Source organism: Amblyomma maculatum, chromosome 3, assembly GCF_055883805.1.
Source record: "Amblyomma maculatum isolate TAMU_Amacu chromosome 3, ASM5588380v1, whole genome shotgun sequence".
Taxonomy (NCBI): Eukaryota; Metazoa; Arthropoda; class Arachnida; order Ixodida; family Ixodidae; genus Amblyomma; species Amblyomma maculatum.
The window spans coordinates 92,119,754-92,142,418 of NC_139346.1; the positions used below are offsets into that span (position 1 = coordinate 92,119,754).

At 45.0% G+C, this 22,665-nt stretch overlaps 1 pseudogene; it reads left to right on the forward strand.

The window, feature by feature from the left end:
• The first annotated feature begins 18,696 nt into the window (after positions 1-18,696).
• LOC146195295 (uncharacterized) lies at positions 18,697-20,259 on the forward strand (annotated as a pseudogene).
• The last annotated feature ends 2,406 nt before the right edge of the window (positions 20,260-22,665 follow it).

Below are 22,665 nucleotides of genomic sequence, written 5' to 3' on the forward strand. Positions count from 1 at the left end.
AAGGGCTGGGGAAGGCTAACGAGCGGGTGCTCCTGCGCCAGCTCACTAATACATTGTTGTGCCCGGCTACTCTAAAACATTTTGATCCGCAATTCAACGGGCTGTGCTCGCACTGTGGGGAGATGTCTGACACCTACCACATGGTGTGGGCCTGCCAGAAAACCCCACTTTTGCCCCCTATCCCCAAACCCACCCGACAGAACTGGGAGGCGACCCTGTCCGGCTGCTGCACCCTAGAAGCCCAAAAGGTCTTAACGCAGCGCGCCCGGGTGGCGGCAAACGCCAGTCGAGTACCTGTCTAGGCATCCCACCTAGTGTATATACCTCTATGCAATGTAATAAATGTTTTCACCACCACCACCTCAAGCGACGAAGGAAGACAGATGTTTGACAGCTGTAGTATTTAGCACGCAGGCATGGCGCCGTATTACTCTTGGTATATCACAATAACCCTTCCCGATTACCTTGATTCGAAAATTTGTACTGTGTCCCCAAACAAATATTCGGGAGAAATGGTCGCCCTACGTTCTCCGTTACAGCTCATGCTTTAAAGTCAGTAGATTCCGCTGATTAAAAAATGAGTTACTCGCGGTGCTGCTTGCATGTAAGAGGTAATAAATGGAACGCAACAAAATAGTACATGACTGCTCGTACTGCTCTTTCCAGCTAGTTTGCATGACAAGCAAGTTTACGCGGAAACGAAAAGTAATAAATGGAACTGCTCTATATATTACTGGCAAGAGCGACGGAAATTGTAAAAAACAAAACTCCTTAACTAAATTATTCGCAAAACAATTTCTTCGTTGCCAAGAACTATATATATATATATATATATATATATATATATATATATATATATATATATATATAGGCTAAATGCGAAGAGCGTAAAGGATTTGATTATATTTTGCCAATTAAGGAATGATTATAGGCAGGGATTACAAGCGTGGTTAGAAGTGAAAAACACAGCATAATTGTTATTTGAATTTCTATGCTTCTATGGCGTCGACATTTTTTTCTTTCTTTTTTTTTTTTTTTGGGGGGGGGGTGCATTCCATACTATATATGCAAATATGCAAAGGATCGATGCGTGGCAACCGATTTTTGGTGCGTTCGTGACGTGGGCGTGAGACACCCGGCCGCTAAATACTAGTAGGGGTTAAACATCGACTACGGCGCCCGTTTTTAGATAGATGCAAGGCGCCCGAGCACTGTGCGCTGTCACTGCATGTTAACAAACAACAGCAGGTCAGAACAGGTCGAAATTTCCTGAGCCCTCTGTTACGGCCTAATCTCAAGTCGCCTTCGGGGGTTAAAGACTAAAAGAAAAAAGAAACGCAACACGTTATGAAGCCAACTGCGTTCTCATGCAACAACTTGGTGCGACTGTTCACCAAAAATAGCTAAAATTAAAGAGGCAATTTTTTCAAGAGCCTCAAGTCATCTGTGTCATTATAAGGGTCGGCTCGCGCGTCGGCGTATGCTCCGCTTGTTATCCTTTCGGTTAGATTGATTGTTCCTGTCTGCGATTAGTGTTTTATATCCCATGCATGTGCTAGCATCACAGATACAGCCCATTTCTTCCCCATCACCAACAAAATCAGAACTGCCTCGCTCGCGGTGGACGCCCATACGTGTAGCGCGTGCCACCGAGCCTTGCAACAGCAGAGCCACCGCTGCTGGCATGATCGCTTGCTTCGCTCCGCCCGGCCGTTGCTCCGGTGCTCCGGGTGGTGGAGCTAAGGGAGCCGCGTTGCTAGAGTCACGCGTTGCCTCATGAGCGTCGAAAAATGGCGGAAACGCCTCGCCACCGTTCGAATATGGCCTCCAAGATTACACAGCGCGCGCGTTGGTGATCTTGGAGGCCATAATTTGCGAGTCAATCGTTGAGGCTATGCTGTGCGCCGCTCTATGGCCGCAATAGTAACATTTTTTTTTTTTTTTGCCACTGAGTTCTGATAGGCGCGGTTCTCTTTGGAACAATTTTGTGGGACCAGCGCGCAATGCTTGAATCACTATTTCAAACTTGCTGAACGTTTCTTCTTATCGCAATTATTCTTCGCTGTTTGTACGCTGTTCGACGGAATGCGATGGCGTTATGTTAGTGCAACCTTGCAGACCAGTAAAGCAGGATCATTTTGTGGGAGATCGTGCAGAAGAAATATCGTGATGACGATATAATCATCGTATTAAGTAACGAAACCGAAAAGGTCTGGAAAGGTTAAAATTGAAAACGCATGCCTTAGTGATACCGACGACGTGCGATTTGCGGCACTCGCGCGTTCATATGACAAAACAATGTTTTGCCCCGGCTTGATGTGTTGTGTCGTCACCGTACAAGCATTCTGTGCGCGTGACTTTTACGTGCGTTTTAAATTGGGATGACTTGAGCGCCAAATGCGACTTGTACTGAGGCGGCTTAATTTGCCACGTGACTCTAGTGTGACGCCATATCTTTTTGGGAATCAATCTTTATCAGTGACAATCTTATCATGACGAGTCATGATTAGTATGAAGTCGCATAAACAATTTTCCCCTGTATTTCCGTATCTCATGACACATCGTCGTGATTAGAGGTACTGAGTATTGCGTTATACAAGTTAGAAATGAAATGGCAGTGTTGTCCTCGTGACCCGTGCACGATGCAAGCACGCGATGAAGGCGGCCACATCCACGAAACAGTATACTTTCGCCAGGGCTTCACTGGAACAGCTGTAACCATATTACAAAGTTGCCATTATGTAACATGTTTCTGAAGCTTGCGAATAATGATATGCAGACTAATAAGTGCGGAGAGCATGAAATGCTAAAATGTTTGTGTTAACCGCGGAAGAGTTTACCTTCTGCTGTTCACATCGTTTTGAAGCTTGAGTGGCTATAGCAATTTACAAAAGAGGAAGCAAGACATTATGTCGGTTTATAAATATGTTTGCGCAATGCGCAATTTAATATTACGGCTGCTCTGGGTTACTGCTTTCGTGATGAACGTAACTGCAAACAGGCTATAGAAGCTACCCTCTGAATAATTTGTTTCTCAAATATATATATATATATATATATATATATATATATATATATATATATATATATATAGCTAGGCGTTGGCAAATCTATTCAGCTAAATTCACTCTAATAACTTTCAGTTGCCTGCTGCTATCACATATGTTTTTATTCATAACTAAAGTTCGCCATAAATAGATCTCTCAAGCTCGGTACGTCACATCATGCCCACAATTTGCCTTTGCCTCAATAAATTGCGAGAGAAGGGGAAATACAGTGGCAGATGCGGTTATTGTAGTTACCCGACTGAACCCTAATAATAACCAGTAAAGAAAATAAGAGCTGGACCAGCCACTGCTTGGGTAGCGTTATGAGCAACCTTAAAAGTTACTTAAATTTTGCGAAGAGTGAGTTTCGTAAAATTTTGCTGCGAGACCGTTGTTTCTACAGTTTCTTCCTTGCAGTTTAACTATTATAAATGAGCCGTTAACCTCTTGAGATATACAGTCAACATGATTTATAAAATACGATCGAGCAAGTTGCCACCACAACCTAAGATGAATCGCACCCGTTTGTGAAAGGATGCTTCAATTCAACTTTATCAGCGATAACTCATCCTTTACTGCGGCACAAAGCTCACCGGCGAAAAAGAGCCGAAGAGTCAATTTTCACAGATGGCATTGATTGAACGGAGCGTTCCGCAGTGTCCCTTTAAATATGGCTTGTTCTTAAATCAGGGACACAAAAGAAAGCAGTCTGTCCGTTATTGTTACATGGTCTGTATGTAGGACGAATCAAGGACAAATTTTATGGTAATAAAATTCTCCACACTGTTTTCGCCTCTTCAATATAGAAACTCGAGGTCCAGAAGACGCCTGCTATGGGATTGCACAGAACCTGTTTGCAATTGCGCCGCGATACTTTGGACTGTAATGGCAGCATAATCTCTGCTTCACTAATGAGATAATTCCTTGACTCTATGTTACTGCTGAAAACTACCGAAAACCACTGATAATTACCAAATACGTGAATGGTGCCCTTTTGGCTTTATGCACATCAGTTCTTAGGTGCAATGCCATTGCTGACGCGCATTACCATTTGCCATATACACGAAAGATTGTGAAAACATTTTCACTGTCGCTGGTTCCACGTCAAAAGCCGCATTCAGCTGATGCCAGTCGGGTGAGTGCATGTAAGGTGTGAGCATTGCTATAGGGAGATACGTGGTTCCGCCATGGGACGTCGTTAAGTTGCACCTCACAGGCATTTCAAACTCAGCCACGTTATATTCCAGGCACCTCGACAGAATAACAAATTAGCAACGCTTACTTTTTTTCTAACTTCCTATATGCTTTCCCTGTGCAATGATGTATAAGCAGATATTAATGCAAAATGTTTTCCCAGAGAGGTCTTTATTTCTCCTCGTTTTCCTTCATGATTAGTGAACACGGGCGGATTGCTTTCTTGGCTACCAGGTCGATAGTAACTAGACAAAACTGTGCAAACATTGTATATTCAATGATGCATCCTTTGAACATTGGAATAGAGAGCTTTAATTCTGACATTTACGCAAAGTAGGTGTAGTTTTCATGAACTGTTTTCTCAAACTGAAGTAAACTGTCTTTGTTTAATTTATTTATTTCTTCTATGTAGTAATATTTATTTTCTTCGGTGTTATATCACACCATCAACATCAAACACTGTCACTAAGAGGAATGTTTTGGATTGGAAAACATTTATTTCGTCAAAATGCAGATGCAGACAGCTCTCGGTAGCCTCCAGTCCATGGCTGCGGCGACATTATAGGCCAACTCGGTGGCCAAGGCTTGAATTCCCGAATCCGAGCTGACCAGAACGGCCTCCCATCACTCAAGAGAAGGAATTAGTAACAGATCCTAAGGTGGAAGTTCATCTCTACAATGCCGTAGTATGTGATCATACGTGGCTGTTTCGCCACAGAACCTGCACGCGGGGTTAAAGTCATCCGGGTACATTTTTGCTAATATATATGGGTTAAGAAAGGATCTCCTCTGGAGTCTCACTTTTGCGGTCTTTGTTGAAACGAAAGTAGGCAGACCTGTCTCTTTATGGTGCATTCACACTGGCGATTCGCGAAATCGCGGCAGGGAAGGAGCCTCACAAAGGGGCCGAAACCTATCATTTGTAATATAAGGGCTCCCCACGCGAACTCTGTGGCGTTGACTGCCCCGATGGCCGGAAGCTTGCAAGAACCGGCTGAATTCTACGAATTCAGCCAGAACAGGGAAGGCATTGAAAGGTTGACAGAGAAGCGGACCTACTAGAGTGGCTATTATACAGCAACAACTAGTTGTGTGCGTATGATTGCTCTAATCCTGGAAGGGGCAAGAGAATGTGCCAATGTGAATGGTGTGTCGAGTTTGAACAAAAAAGCTCGGGTATTGTCAAAAGAAATGTACTTGCTGGCAGGGTGAGTGTCTGGTCGTTTCCACATTGCCACACGAGAACATGTGGCACAAGAAAAGCCACAATCGCGAAAACGCGGAGCTCCCTAATTCAGCCGGAACCAGGAAGGCATTAAAATGTTGACAGAGAAGCAGACCTACGGCAGTGGCTATTATCCAACAACAACTGGTCGTGTGCGTATACAACTGCTCTAACCCGGCAGGACGAAATTCGGACATTGTCCGATGTAGCTGCTTGCAGGATCCCTGGCTTGTAGTTTCGACAACAAATAACGCGCTCGCAAGGGCAAAGGTCAGTCAAGGTGGATACGTTTCGGGAGAAATGGCCAGCCGAGACGACCTCACAATGTCCACTTATCGCGGTGCAGGACGCGAAGTAGTAAGAGAAGAATGCATTAGAATGACTACGCCAAATTACCATTGATAACCCTGGCATAGAGGTGACCATGCAAGTACTGGATTTAGACGCGTGGTATTGAATGGTGCCAGAGTGTAATGCTGAATATCGGCAATTTTGAGGACAAGCGCTGGGATTTATTTTTAAAATTTTAAACAATGTAATGTAACACTTTTAATTTGCTATATTTTTGAGGTACTGGGGATTCTTGAGAGGGATTTTAATAAAAATCGAAGATGTTTGATTTTTCTTTAAAAACTGAGTCAAAGCTGCGTTTGCCTTTATTGCTATTTTCAAATTTCGTGTGATTTTGATGCCTTGTAGAGAACAGACCTAGCTATCTAGAGCTCCAAACTTTGTGTGAAATTAAGAACGTAACTCGCATAATAAAGAAAAAAAAATGCTTTAATCCAAACAATTGAAGGCATCATGCCAGTATTAAGGTGAAAATGAACATTTTTGCAGCGTGTCGCTCCTGAGGCAAAGTTTGCGATTTTTTACTAAATAAATTGCAACAACAAAAGCGGATTCTAATAGTTTTTCTAAAAGCAAAAATTCCATAGTTTTATTGAGGCAAAAATAACAGATGAGAAAATTTAAGTGCGGAAGCAGCAGGTCTTCACACTTGCTACTTTCTGAATTGGCAAAAATGACTCTTTCCCCGTTGCGGTGGTCCCTAACTGCTACTAGGAGACAGTTTCGATGCCTTCCTGGTTCCCGCTGAGGGAGCTCTGCGTTTTCGCGATTGTGGCTTTTCTTGTGCCACAAGTTCTGGTGTGGCAATGTCGAAACGACAAGCCACGGAGCCTGCAAGCAAGCACGTACATTTCTTTTGACAATACCCGAGCTTTGTCGTTCAAACCAGAGGCACCATCCACATTAGCAGGTTCTTTTACCCCTTAGAGGATTAGCGCAATCATACGCACATGACTAGTGGTCGTTGTTGGATAATAGCCACTATAGTAGGTCCGCTTCTCCGTCAACATTTCAATGCCTTCCCGGTTCTGGCTGACTTAGTAGAATCCAGCCGATTATTGCAGGTTTCCGGCCATCCGGGCAGTCAACGCCACAGAGTTCGAGTGACGATCCCTTACATATCAAATGGTAGGTTTCGGCCCATTTCTCACGCTCCTTCCCTGCCGCATTTTCGCGAATCGCCAGTGTGAATGCGCCATAAAGACGCAGGTCTGCCTACTTTCGTTTCAACAAAGACTGCAAAAGAGTCCTCTGAAAAAAAAAACAAACATTTTTGCTTTCTAGCCACGCAATACCCTCTTTACACGGGCAGAGTTAACCACGGTTAACGTAACTGCGGTTACGCGAAACCGTGGTTAGCCCGTTTACACAGCAAACCAACCACAGTTACACCCCTAACCGTGGTTATCGCAAACCGAGTTTGGCGACCTCGGTTTGCGTCGTTAATCGAGGTTATGACGGCGTCTGGTGACGGAGGCTGCTCGTCGGCACTCGAGTGCGCGAAGCGTACGAGCGTGTCTGCTTCAGCAGTGTACTCGTTTACCCGTATTGAATAGCCGGTGTCTACTGTGCCGCCCGGCGTCTTCAGGTACTGCCTACAGCCAAGCGTTTGTGTACTGAAGCCCCGTCCTGTGTTTGCAGTATCGTTTGTGCGGCTTGATGCTGAGCGCGGAACGTCAAAAAATGCGCGGTCTTAAGGTGGATTCACACGACGGACCGAATAGTGAAGCGATCGGTCACGTGACCTCTGATCCGAGGTCCGTCCGTCCGCGGCGAGCATTCACACGGTGGGAGAGGATAGCAGACGACAGAGCGGACTTACTCTTTCTCCCAGGCACTGCGCGAGAGGAGAGCCTTGTTCTGGCGCGCTGTTATCGAGGGTAGCCTACCATGGACGATGCATGGACGGTGGGTGAATGCGCGGGTTGCGGCGGCCTACAGCTACTGCTGCTGCGCCGTTTTGCCAAAGTATTGTGGTGACTGTTTCGCTCGATGTGGTATACTACGCAGGCAGTTCTCTGCAGTGCAAACGATCGCGCTTACTCTATGAGAGCTGCATGAAAATACTGCTTTCAACCCTTGGAAGACGACCATTCGGACTGCTGCCCCTATGCTCCCGGTACGTGCCAAATGCCAAAACTGATGCGCGCCAAAACGCTTGAGGAAAGCGATGAATACATTCAAGCGACTGCTCTGTGCAGTCACAAAACTTACGCATTCGGTATCGCGCAGTGCAAGAGCCTGTCACTGTAAATTCTGTGAAAACCATGTACTGCGAATGAAGGCAAAAACAGGCTAGTTCGACTCCAAAATAGAAACGACTGCCGTCAGTCGTCAGAAGCCGCTTCTCGCTTTCCTCCAGCGTTTTAGTGCAATGTATGTTACGTTGTCTATGCTTGGGCACCGGGAGCATAGCTGGAAAGCGTTCCGCGAGAGAAATAAATAAATAAAAAAATGTCTTGTCCGTGAAGGATCCGAATTGTGAAAAGGACTCTCGACCTTGTCGCGAATTGCTGCTCGCGGACTGAAGCGAAGCAGCGGAAATCACTGACGTAGGGCCACGTCACAGCGAATCGTGAGAGCGATTCGCTATTCGGTCCGTCGTGTGAATCCACCTTTAGCTTTATAATGAAAATGCACAAGTTCGCAACGCTTGCTGTGCGGGATGCTGCGAGCAGGCTGAGGTACGTTAACTTACAGCGGCGGTGAAGCGAGCGAGCGCGGCGAACTACGGCGGGGTGCGTAACCCCCTAGTCGTCGATAGGCCTAAATTATTTCTATTCGAAGCCGCGGCGATCGGCGCTTTGGAACTGATCAACGCTGTCGAAATGGTGTACTCATGAAACTTCCTTATTGTGAATCCTATTCTGCCGCCGTAAAATAACGAAATGATAAACTTTGACGATACATTAATCGCAGAGCTAGTATAAGCAGAACGGTGAGCCACAATGTACTGGCGGCAGCTGTCTTGAGCAGAAACTTGATAGTATCGCTGTAATCGGTCTTGCCAGCAATCTGCCGCTGGTCAGTGATCAGGAGTGATTCAATTCTGAAATTCGGCTCAGTATTCCAGATGCCAATAAATTTAGCACGCTTTGTTTCTGACGTCGGCGCTAGTGAACCGCCGTGTCGTTCGCGTACGGTCTCCTGCGGGAGGAGGGGCCAACGCGGCGGTGTTTACGATGGTCGATGAGGTGCTGCCATCGTGCGGGGTTTCACCGCGTTGTTGACGCCTTGCCGGACGACACTCCGAAAAGTACATTATAAATAGAATGTTTGTAAATGCTGCTTCGTTCCGCAGATCACCGCGTCGCTTCGGCTGTACTTTATGGGCAATGGCGGCCGTAACCGAGAATGGCGGTTAGCTGTGTAAGCACAGCTAACCGCGATTGGCGGTTAACTGTGGTTAAGTTCGGTAACCTCGGTTAAGCCGGCTGTGAAAAGAGGGTATTACAGCATGCCAGGACGAGCTTGGGTCTGCAACGTCCGTAAGGCCCTCGCCTCTCCTCTGATACGTCAGTTATGAAGTCGTGCACAGTGTATATAAAGAGGGAAAGCCTTCGAGTCACACCACTCTTGGTCGCCGTGACAGTCGTCGACTAGTGACAGGCAGGCAAGAGATTGACCACTATGACATCTACCAGTATGGATCCCCACTTGCTTGCCATGACACACATTTTTACAGGCTGGGACGCCCAAGAGGAATTCTTACGGGCGGTCAGACTCGCGCCGCAGTCGTCAGCAGTGCGACCTCAGCCGTCCACCATCACCGCAGGTCGCCCGTCAACATCCGAGATTTGGAGCATCTGTGGTCAACTAGGCTTCAATGACGCGCCACCAGACTGCACGACGAAACATTTCACGCCGACCATAATCTGATATTTGCAAAACGGACTATTCAACCTGTCGAAGCAGACAAGGATCGACTGGACGACTTTCACCCGGGAAGTGACCGCCGCTGAACTCCGGCTGCAACCTCCGATGTGGGGACCAAGCGAAGAAGTCCAAATCGATGAATGTGTGATGAGAGGCAAAAGGAAGGCCAACAAAGGACGCTTGTTGGCCGGCGACAACGTGCTGCACCACCGGCAAAATAACTACGGCGGTGTGGTGGACCATGTTCCTTGGATTTTTTGGATGGTGTGTGTCTCGACGCACGAGCTGCGACTTTTCAGGGTGGACAGCCGGAACGCGGCGACGTTGGGCCCCATCATGGCCGCCAACGCCAAGCCAGGGTCGTCAGCGATGAGTGGGCCGCCTACAACTGTGTGCCGCAGTTGACGGATGACAACGGAGTGGGTATGAATTTGGTTCACAAAACTGTGAGCCAGTCTGCCAATTTCGTTGATCCGGTAACCGGGGCCCACACCGAAAATATAGCCAAGCATCGGTTCATCAGAAGCGGCCGAAAACTCGCACTACAGCTGACCTAGTCCTACTTGGCATGGATTGGTGGGAGTCCATCAACGGTCCACGGCGCATTCCTACGACTCATGGAAGCCACCGCTCGCCACTACCCACTTTGAGCGGCGCCGTCGGGCAGTCTCTGCTGATATCCGCCGATACCATCTCCTGCCCCAAAAGCCAAAGCTGCTGTGTCAGCTTTTGTTTTTTCTGACCCCTTTCGGGACCACGAAATATTTGCTTTGGCAGAACTCGAATGGCGCTTGCCTTTGGACCCCACCTCCCTGTCAAAATATCGTTATTCACAAAAGTGAAACAAACCGCTGCAGTGGCCTAAATTCCACTTTTCGGTCAGCTACAGCAACAACTCTTTTTTTTTATTTTATGAACTAGTGTTTTTAATTTTGCGCCGATATGTTCACTATGCCATGTACTACTTAAGTCACCGTGAAGGGCGCCGGCCATTGGTGATCAAATAACATATGGCACATACCTACACAGGGGGATTAGCTTTGAAGTGGGCAGCAGAGAAACTTCTTTTTTTTTACGTATACATGCATGTCTAAACCGAAAACGATTGGAGGGGATAGATGACAAGTAATGAAAACGTGAAGAAAGCACGCGGGAAATGAACACTGGGATTTGTAGATCAAGTTATATTTGAAAAACAATAGAAAGGCGAATGATTTGATTGCAGTTAAATAAAAAATTGCATGGCGGTAAAAATAGACCTGTGACTTTACTCAAGGATGATGGCGCCAAATGATGATAGTATTGGGCTGCTAAAACTGAGGCCATGCTGTTTCAATGGCTTTTCCGACTCCCTGCTCTTTCCAATTCCCTTTGTCAATCTTCCATTCCCTGAAATCCCTCCTAACGAAACCGGCATCCACTCGCCCTTCTCTTATTCTTCCTCCCCATACCGTGACGTCACGCATTGCAACGCCAGAGATGAATGTGGGGGTGCGACGGCGGCGGAAGACGAGTATGCGAAGCGCCTTTTGTGAATGCTTGTTTATTTCTGACCGCGCCCGCCGCCGTTGTAGAACTCGTGCACCAAAGACAAGGCGCGAAGCTTGGAAAAAAAAAATTACGCTCGAAGCAGTATCTCTATCCACTGTTTTCTCTGCATGCTTCCTCTTAGTGCAGCTGTTTGATGTTGATGGTGTGATATAACACCGAAGAAAATAAATATCACCACATAGAAGAAATAAATAAATTAAACAAAGACAGTTTACTTCAGTTTGAGAAAACAGTTCATGAAAGCTACACCTACTTTGCGCAAATGTGAGAATTAAAGCTCTCTATTCCAATGTTCAAAGGATGCATCATCGAATATACAATTTTTGCACAGTTTTTTCTAGCTACTATAGACCCGGTAGCCAAGAAAGCGATCCGCCCGTATTCACTAATCACGAAGGAAAACGAGGAGAAATAAAGACCTCTCTGGGAAAACAATTTGCATTAATATCTGCTTATACATCATTGCACAGGGAAAGCATATAGGAAGTTAGAAAAAAAAATGAGCGTTGCTAATTTGTTATTCTCTCGAGTGCCTGTATAACGTGGATGAGTTTGAAATGCCTGTGAGGTACAACCTATCGACGTCCCATGGCGGAACCACGTATCTCCCTATAGCAATGCTCGCACCTTAGATGCACTCACCCGACTGGCATCAGCTGAATGCGGCTTTTGACGTGGAACCAGCGACAGTGAAAATGTTTTCACAATCTTTCGTGTATATGGCAAAAGGTAATGCGCGTCAGCAATGGCATTGCACCTAAGAACTGATGTGCATAAAGCCAAAAGGGCACCATTCACGTATTTGGTAATTATCAGTGGTTTTCGGTAGTTTTCAGCAGTAACATAGAGTCAAGGAATTATCTCATTAGTTTTCTTCAGACATCTTATAGTAGCGCGAAAAAACACACACAAGACAGGGTACAGGACGAGCGCTAACTGCCAACTGTTTATTGGAAGGAAAGAGGAACGTATATTTAAACCCTCGGCCACTCAGGTGTTCATAGCCCCAATCGCACTCACCCCACCCGGTATCAAAAATCATCAATGACAAGCCTAGGCATGTGTAAATAAACACAACAAGGAAGCGATAAATAAACGATACAGATCTTAACAACAGTCAAACGTAGCAAAGCAGTGTGAAGACTTGAAGCAAAAGCAGACAAATCTAAACAACGTAAACAACGTAAACAAAACAACGCGGCTGTGGCTGAGACATTGCTGCAAAAGATAAAGGGAAAAGCGCGGCAAAGGGCTGACAGCAAAGGTAAACCTGTAGTCATGCCGTATGTGCACAAGGTGTCGCACTACTTGAAGAAGGTGGCGGGGAGGTACAAAGTGCCGATGGTGTTTTCAGCACCTTTCAAAATGGCAAAGCTATGCTCCCGTATCGCCAAACAAGGAGCAAAGAAGAGTGGCTGTGGCAAGAAACATGCTAGGCCCTTTGCGGAATGCGCCATCGGAGTTGTCTACGAGATACCATTGTCTTGTGGAAAGGTGTATGTAGGCCAGACTGGACGCTGCGTGAACGATCGTGCACGGGAACATGACTTATCATTAACAACGGGGAAAGGTTCTAATTTGGCTAAGCATTGCGTGTCCTGTAGGGGTTGCCAGCCTCGGCTGTATGAGATTAGGAATCTTGGCAAGAGCCGCAATTCACTCGCACGTGAAATCATGGAAGCGTACTTTATAAAGATAAGAGGGACTGACTGTATCAGTGAGTCTTCTGTAGTGCTCTACAGCAGTGAGGTATCTTTCCTCGATAATATGATCTGAAATGAGTATTCAATTGTCCACTGTTTGTAACCTGCTTTGGACGACCTGTCTTTGGTATTAGTGGCGTTTTTTATATTTTTATATATAGATTTTTACCTTGTTTAATTTTTAGATTTTGACTGCTTTTGCTTAGTATACATGACAATGCCTATGCTACGAGATACTGACTACTTTTGCTACAATTTTTTTGTTAGTTACCCTTGGGTTTGGTTTTTTTACCTTGGTCTTACCTTGTTGGTTTTTTTTTGTTAAAATGCTTTTGTTACCTTGGTGTTTTGTTCTGGTTTTTTACGGCTTTTTGTTAGACTGCTTTTGCTTTGCTATGGACACTGCTTTTGCTACGAGGGATTGACTGCTATTCCTCTTTGCTAGTTACCTTTGGTTATTACCTTGTTGTAAGCTCTAATTTTTACGTTGTTTAGTTTTGTCTGCTTTTGCTTCAAGTCTTCACACTGCTTTGCTACGTTTGACTGTTGTTAAGATCTGTATCGTTTATTTATCGCTTCCTTGTTGTGTTTATTTACACATGCCTAGGCTTGTCATTGATGATTTTTGATACCGGGTGGGGTGAGTGCGATTGAGGCTATGAACACCTGAGTGGCCGAGGGTTTAAATATACGTTCCTCTTTCCTTCCAATAAACAGTTGGCAGTTAGCGCTCGTCCTGTACCCTGTCTTGTGTGTGTTTTTTCGCGCTACTATAAGATGTCTGAAGTTCTGCACCAACTAGGCCGACAACACATCTTACTGATCTCATAGTGAAGCAGAGATTTTGCTGCCATTGCAGTCCAAAGTATCGCGGCGCAATTGCAAACAGGTTCTGTGCAATCCCATAGCAGGCGTCGTCTGGACCACGAGTTTCTATATTGAAGAGGCGAAAACAGTGTGGAGAATTTTATTACCATAAAATTTGTCCTTGATTCGTCCTACATACAGACCATGTAACAATAACGGACAGACTGCTTTCTTTTGTGTCCCTGATTTAAGAACAAGCCATATTTAAAGGGACACTGCGGAACGCTCCGTTCAATCAATGCCATCTGCGAAAATTGACTCTTCGGCTCTTTTTCGCTGGTGAGCTTTGCGTCGCAGTGAATGATGAGTTATCGCTGATAAAGTTGAATTGAAGCATCCTTTCACAAACGGGTGTGATTCATCTTAGGTTGTGGTGGCAACTTGCTCGATCGTATTTTATAAATCATGTTGTCTATATCTCAAGAGGTTAACGGCTCATTTATAATCGTTAAACTGCAAGGAAGAAACTGTAGAAACAACGGTCTCGCAGCAAAATTTTACGAAACTCACTCTTCGCAAATTTGAAGTAACTTTTAAGGTTGCTCATAACGCTACCCAAGCAGTGGCTGGTCCAGCTCTTATTTTCTTTACTGGTTATTATTAGGGTTCAGTCGGGTAACTACAATAACCGTATCTGCCACTGTATTTCCCCTTTTCTCGCAATTTATTGAGGCAAAGGCAAATTGTGGGCATGATGTGACGTACCGAGCTTGAGAGATCTATTTATGGCGAACTTTAGTTATGAATAAAAACATATGTGATAGCAGCAGGCAACTGAAAGTTATTAGAGTGAATTTAGCTGAATGGATTTGCCAACGCCTATATATATTTTTTGGGGGAGAAACAAATTATGCCGAGGGTCGCTTCTATAGCCTGTTTACAGTTACGTTCATCATGAAAGCAGTAACCCACAGCATCCGTAATATTAAATTGCGCATTGCTCAAACATATTTAAAGACTGACATAATGTCTTGCTTCCTATTTTGTAAATTGCTATAGCCACTCAAGCTTCAAAACGATGTGAACAGCAGAAGGTAAACTCTTCCACGGTTAACACAAACATTTTAGCATTTCATGCTCCCCGCACTTATTAGTCTGCATATCATTATTCGCAAGCTTCAGAAACATGTTGCATAATGGCAACTTTGTAATATAGTTACAGCTCTTCCAGTGAGTCCCTGGCGAAAGTATTCTGTTTCGTGGATGTGCCCTCCTTCATCGCGTGCTTGCATTGTGCACGGGTCACGAGGACAACACTGCCATTTCATTTCTAACTTGTATAACGCAATACTCAGTCCCTGTAATCACGACTGGTTACATGATGTCACGTGATACGGAAATACAGGGGGAAATTGTTTATGCAACATCATACTAATCATGAGACGTCATGACTGTCATGATTAGAAGTGTCGCTGATAAAGAATGACTCCCAAAAAGTTATGCCTTCACACTAGAGTCACGTGGGAAGTTAGGCCGCCTCAGTACAAGTCGCATTTGGCGCTCAAGTCATCCCAATTTCCAACGCACGCAAAATTCACGCGCACAAAATGCTTGTACGGTGACGACACAACACATCAAGCCGGGGCAAAACATTGTTTTGTCATCTGAACGCGCGAGTGCCGCAAATCGCACGTCCTCGGTATCACTAAGGCATGCGTTTCAATTGTAACCTTTCCAGACCTTTTCGGTTTCGTTACTTAATTCTATAATTATATCGTCATCCCAATATTTCTTCTGCACGATCTCCCACAAAATGATCCTACTCTACTGGTCTGCACGGTTGCAGTGACAGAGCGCCATCGCATTCCGTCGAACAGCGTACAAACCGCGAAGAATAATTACGATAAGAAGAAACGTTCAGCAAGTTTGAAATAGCGATTCAAACATCGCGCGCTGGTCCCACAAAACCTCTCCAAAGAGAACCGCGCCTATCAGAAGTCAACGATCGACTCGCAAATTATGGCCTTTAAAATCACCAACGCGCGAGCGGTCTAATGCGGAGGCCATATTCGGAGGGTGGCGCGGCGTCGCCGCCATTTTTCGACACTAATGAGGCAAAACGTAAAGTCCCTCGGGGCTTTAGCAAAACGGCTCCACTAGCTCCACCACGCGGAGCGCCGAAGCAACTGCTGACGCGGAGCATGGCCTCCGAGATCACTCCGGCGCGTGTAACGTGCGCGCGAAGGTGATCTCGGAGGCCATGCGCGGAGCGAAGCAAACGATCATGCCAGCAGCGGTGGCTCTGCTGTAACCACGCTCGCCGGCACGCGCTACGCGTTTGCGCGTGCACCGCGAGCGAGTCAGTTCTGATTTTGTTGGTGATGGAGAAATCGACTGCTTCTGCGATGCTAGCACATGCCAGGGATATAAAACACTGATCGCAGACAAGAACAATCAATCTAACCAAAATGACAACACGCGGAGCATACGCCGACGCGCGTGCCGACCCTTATAATGATACTGATGACTTGAGGCTCTTGCAAAATGTTGGCTCTTCAATTTTAGCTATTTTTGGCGGTGAAAAGTCGCACCAAGTTGTTGCATAAGAACACACTTGGCTTCATCCCGTGTTGCGGGTTTTTGCTTTTGTTGTTGTTGTTGTTGTTGTTGTTGTTGTTGTTAGTGGTTAACGCCCGAAGGCGATTCGAGCTCAGGCCGTAGCAGAGGGCTCAGGAAATTTCGACCTGTTCTGACCTGCTGTTGTTCTTTAACATGCAGTGACAGCGCAATTCAAATAATAAGGCTGTGTTTCTCAGTCCTAACCATGCTTATAATCCCTGCTTATAACTATTCCTTAATTGGCAAAATGTAATCAAATCCTCTACGCTCTTTCCATTTTGAATACACACGCACACACACACACACACACACACACACACAAACACACATATATATATATATATATATATATATATATATATATATATATATATATATATATATATATATATATATATTATATATATATATATATATATATATATATATTATATATATATATATATATATATAGTTGCTGACAACGAAGAAATTGCTTTGCAAATGATTTACTTAAGGAGTTTTGTAATTTTACAATTTCCGTCGCTCTTGCCGGTGATATACAGAGCAGTCCTCCATTTATTACTTTTCGTTTTCCGCGTAAACTTCCTTGTCATGCAAACTAGCTGGAAAGAGCAGTACGAGCAGTCATGTACTATTTTGTTGCGTTCCATTTATTACCTCTTACATGCAAGCAGCACCGCGAGTCACTCATTTTTTAATCAGCGGAATCTACTTACTTTAAAGCATGAGCTGTAACGGAGAACGTAGGGCGACCATTTGTCCCGAATATTTGTTTGGGGACACAGTACAAATTTTCTAATCGAGGTAATCGGGAAGAGTTACTGTGATATAGCAAGCGTAATGCGGCGCCTGGCCTGCGTGGCAAGTACTACACGCTGTCAAACATCTGTCTTCCTTTGTCGCTTTATGAGGCTTAGAGATTCTTGCTCTTGTTTGTAGATGAGATTATCTTGACGCACCCAGATGCAAAGCAATACGCTTGGCAATTGAAACATTTCTCCGTTGTCGCCCATGAGCTCAGGACATATACACATAAAGGGCACCGGAATAAGAAAAAATGCTAAAAACGCAATGAGAAAGCCCCGAACAGCACAAACATGAGTGCATGCAGCTTTGAAGCATGCTCGCAACAGCCGAGATCACGGCGGCCGCGCCGAGACCAGCTAAAGACCAGCGCCTGGTTGGTTGGTTAGATGGATGGATGGATGGATGGACGGACGGACGGACGGACGGACGGACGGACGTACTGGACTGGACTGGACTGGACTGGACTGGACTGGACTGGACTCAGTTCAGTTCAGTTCACTCGTTCAGTCGTGTCCGACTCTTCGTGACCCTATGGACCATGTCACGCCACGCTTTCCAGTCTCTCACTATCTTCCTAACATCCCATAACTTCATCTGCAGTGCCTCGAGGATGCCATCTAACCATCGCGTTCGCTGCCTATCCCTTCTCCGGCGACCCTCAACATTTCCCAACATCAAATCTGGTCTGGACTGGACTGGATTGGATTGATTTAATTGGATGGATTTGATAGACTTAATTGGATGATTTTGATTGATTTAATTGAAGGGATTTGATTGATTTAATTGGATGGATTTGGTTTATTTATTTGGCTGGATTTTATTGATTTAATTGGATTGATTTGATTCGATTGATTTAACTGGGTGGATTTGATCGTATTGGATGGATTCAATTGGGTGGATGGATGGACGGATGGACGGGTGGATAGAATATAGGAGCGTCCGCATTGAAACGAGGTGGTAGCAGTAGCTATCATGCTCATTTTTCTCCCTATATCTTTAGTATTGTTTTAGATTAGTTAATTATACCATCATTCTATTTATTGAATTTTTGTTTCTACTTTACTAACATTACGCCACTTTTCTGCTTTTAAGCCACCAATCTTTCCAGTAATGTTTGCTAACTTCCACCGCCGGTTTATTCACCCGGCCACTGGTATCTCTAAACCCCACAGCTTCAGGAAGAGTGACTGCGCCTGCATCGACTTCCGGATAGATACCTGCTGACACTATCTAACGCCACCTATTGGCAGGAAGAATGACTACGACCCATGCTTACATGGGCGGCCCGCTGTGATGCTCCCACCTTCCCTTCTAACCATTAAGTTTCTTAAGGCGGAGTTATACTCCGACGTTTTCGGCGCGCAGGCAAGCGCCGGTCAAAGTAACGAGGGGAGAGGGTGCACGTGCGGCCTTCCCCGAGCAACACTCTCTCAATACCCCAGCGCGACCCGCGCGAGATGCATCCGGATGCATTCGGCGCTGGGCGCCGTCGGACCACGCCGGAAGCCGCCGAATGCGCCGAGGTCAGAGGTCGTCCGCACTGCGCGCCCTCTGTCGCCGTCGCTTCCTACCAGCACAAGATAGCCGCTTCCAACGACTCCATGTCAATGGTGGAGCTCACCGGGTCCGTAATGAGAGGTTCTTGGACGCTATGCAACAACACCCCTGCGTCTACGACACGAAAAGAGTTGATTATCGTGACGTCGACCAAAAAAACAATGCATGGGAGCGTATCCGACTGCACTCAGGCCTCGCGACAGGTACGTCAAAGCTTCGTGTCTCTCCTCGTGCGCTTCAATTGAGGGGTAGTGCTCGTGGAGATACTTCTCTGGATCTGGTACGCGTCACCATCGGCAGGTTTGGCTTGCTTTTCTCGTTTCAGTTGAAGAGTGCCTCAAATTGTGGAAACGGTTGAGGGACCGATACACGTGTGAATTGAAGGTGATTGAGGCTACCAAGAGGAGCGGCAGCGGCTATGTTTCACGGCGAACGTGGGAGTTCGCTGAATCCATGGCCTTTTACAGGGGTTGCGGCCGTCCGAGAAAGTGAGTTTTTGTGCTTTCTCACAGTTTTCAGAAAGCATTTTTTGCTGTTTAGTCTGTCATCTCCTTTGATAACTGTGTTCCATAATCATACATACTTTGTTTTTGTAAAGCTTCTTTACCACGACATTGCTGTCATGCGGAGAAGCAAACCTAGCGATCCCGATTCGCATTGCGTTTTGAATTTTCATGTTTGCGTCATTATTAGTTTTTCGTGCATTCATTTAAGATAGATGAGTTTATTTTAGTTGGCCGCATCTTAATTTTTTTTTTAACACAAAATCCTAAGAGTGCTGTTTTTCTCATGTCTTTGGTTCTTACACAGGACTATAAATTGTACACTTAATATTTCGACAGAATTGTTTGTCTCGTTGATGTTAACTTGACCTTTTGCAGCATGATGACACCTACGATTGTGCAAGCGACTTTTGTAACTTTCTTTCTTGTCTGTATATCAATATTGTATATACAATATTATTGCTCCAAAGAAGTCTTCAGCATTCTCAAGGAGCATGCAAATAAAATAGGCCAAAATCAATTTTTTAGCTTTACAAACGCACATTTGCTTTTCCTCCAACAATGTCAGCCTTTTCTCTGCAGAACTACATGCAGCATAGAAGCGCCTTCGCAGTCTGTGATTTTGGCGAGACTGCTGAGGGCATCTTTGGAAGAATGCTAGGTGCCCCCCCTCACCAACAACAATAGAAGGCTTCCTGGATGCTTCTCTTGAGCAATAATCACCAGTAACGCTGCCACCATTGGCAACACCACCAACAGAAAGACACATTGAGGCCGTACAAAAGGAAAAAAAAAAAAGGGCAAAAAAACAGACAGCTTTGATGACCAACTTTTGGGCCAGCTCGAAAAAAAATGAAAGTGAGGAATATGGCCTAACTGTAGCCATTAGTTTAGAAAGGATGCCTCGTAAATTGGCATCCAAAGGTGAGGTTCGAATCATGCAGATCCTTTCAGATTCTTGCAGAGCTGGAAGAAGAAATGGAATAATACCCCAGAGTCGATTAATGTGGCATTAATTACCCCATTTTTAAGAAGATGAGGTACAGATTGATTATATATATATATATAAGGTGTGTATTTATGGTTTGCTTATGGTACTGATTTAAATTTTCTTTTATTAATGCTAAGCCAGATTACCTAGCTGAATAATGCAGAGAACGCAAAAGTTTCAGTGTAAATCCTTTATTCTCACAAGACTGCATGAATTGCTTGAGTGTTTCAGGGTGTGACATGCTGTTAAGCTATGCTGTGATAAAGTAGTACAAATCCGACAGCTTGGAAGGACCGTCCACTCAGCGCGGTGACCCCGCCCATCTCCGAACGCTGTGTGTGAGGTGAACGCCAACAGCGAGAGAGAAAGTGGGGGAGGCAGGCGGCGCCCAGTGGTGCGGCGGCCACCACCATTTTTCGATACTCTTGAGGAATGAGCCGACTACGTGTACAATTAAAGGCTATTTTCTTTTTTCCAACTTTGAGACTAAATTTAATAAGTGTGGTGTTGTTTGAGGGAATGAATTTAAGCTATTGGATCTATTGTATTCTCGTAATAAATGAGACGGCGATGATATGGCTGCATTTGCTTCTATACACATAGTAGCCTAAACTTTCCCAACTAAATATAAAAGAAAAGAAAAATACACGGTGGCAGAAAAGATAATATAGTTACGTAACAATAGTACCACGTAACAATATTTTCGTTTCTCAAGGACATTTTTCCTTTCGGTGTTTTGAAGGTCTGCGAGCTACATTTCAAACCTGGGTATCTGAGAACAAAGTCCGCCTACACAGACGCTACAGGTAATACAATAGAAGTACCCATGGGCGTTACAAGGTTCACCCCAGACGCAATATCCACGATTTTTTCGAACAGCCCTACTTACCTGTCGGACACCAACCCAATGCGCTCAGAGCCGGAAGAAAAACGAGCGCGCATTTAGCAAGCGCACTTGCAAAAAGCCATCCAGCTTTCAATTTCTGCGCACGAAGAAGAGGAGCGCAAGAATAAGCTGCCCTCATTTGGACATCTTCTCTCGAGGGTCCAATAAACTCAAATTGTGACTTTTGGACGCTAACGCAAGCTGAAAAGTGTGTCTTATTCGTGCGTGTTGATGGCAGTGCTGGGCCACCAGAGGTTGAACGCTCTGTAGTGATCAACGAGCGCATGGAAATTATAACCTTTTGAGAAAAATCCAACTTTCCAGAGATCAGGTCGCGATTCGATTGAGAACTGATGATTTGCGCACTATCCAGTCTGCCTTAGACGCAGTGCACAAATTTAAAGCACCAAATGTAGGCCAGCAAGAAGAAAAATGGAAGGCTTGTTTCAGTTTGCTTTTCTCCCTCCTCGACGACGTGACGAGTGACGAATTACTGCCGCGAGAAAAGGCTGAAGTGGTCACTTTTCTAAAACAGCAACTCCAATTACTAGCTCTGAAAGAAGGAGGATTCATTAGGTACTCTGTTTATCCCTTGTGAGTCCAGGGGTTCGGGAACAGGAACGTTATGAATATAATTTAGCAACTATTGCGCAGGAACGGAAAAAACAGTGCAGCGGCACCGAGCAAAGCTAGCGGCGGCATCCCTAGAAAATTCCAATAATGTCGCCGCAAGTGGAGAAAACTTGGATATGTGCCTTTAGTCCAGAAAGCATTTCTTCGTCTAAGACACTAAGACAGTATATACCTTGCCATTATCTGGCAATTGTGCATACATACAGGCGGCGAAGACCTGGAAAGCTGCGGGGATCCCGCCGCCACTGCTGAGGAGATGAGTACGTACGGTACATTTGTTGTTGTTGTGCCCCCAGATAATGGCACATACCCACGAGGTAGATTGACCACACATGGAACCAGTACATTTAGCTGGCTAAACATATGCACGAGCAAATATTAGAGGTTGGAGTTTTAGGTTTTTATTTTCTGAGCATTCGGCTGACTTTTTTCGGTGTTTATTTTCAAACACAATTTCCGGCTTTTTTCGGTTAATATTATTTTCTTCTGAAGAAAAAAATTTTTTTTTTGTGAGATAATTGAGTGATACGTTTAAAGTAAAATTAAGTGTTCATTTTGTCTTTTTTTGTTTCTTGCATGTTGTTTTATGCACTTTTATTTACTGTACAGTTGGTCACATATACAGCTATAGGCTCCTGGAAGAAAATGCTATTGCCACGATGAAAATTAGCGTTATGACAAAGCGCATATGTAAAACAATATATTACTAATTAATTCCGCACACTCGGTAAAATCAGCCACACAACAGTAAACGTAGAACTGCGAAGATACAAGGAGCGCGATCTCGTCTCTGCCAAGCAGAATTCACTGAACAGATGCACTCGCAGAATGCGAAAGAGTAGTCGCTCGCTTTATTCGTAGCAGCATTCATCGCTACATGCGCAACAGTCGTGTAGCAGAATTCAGCCCTCA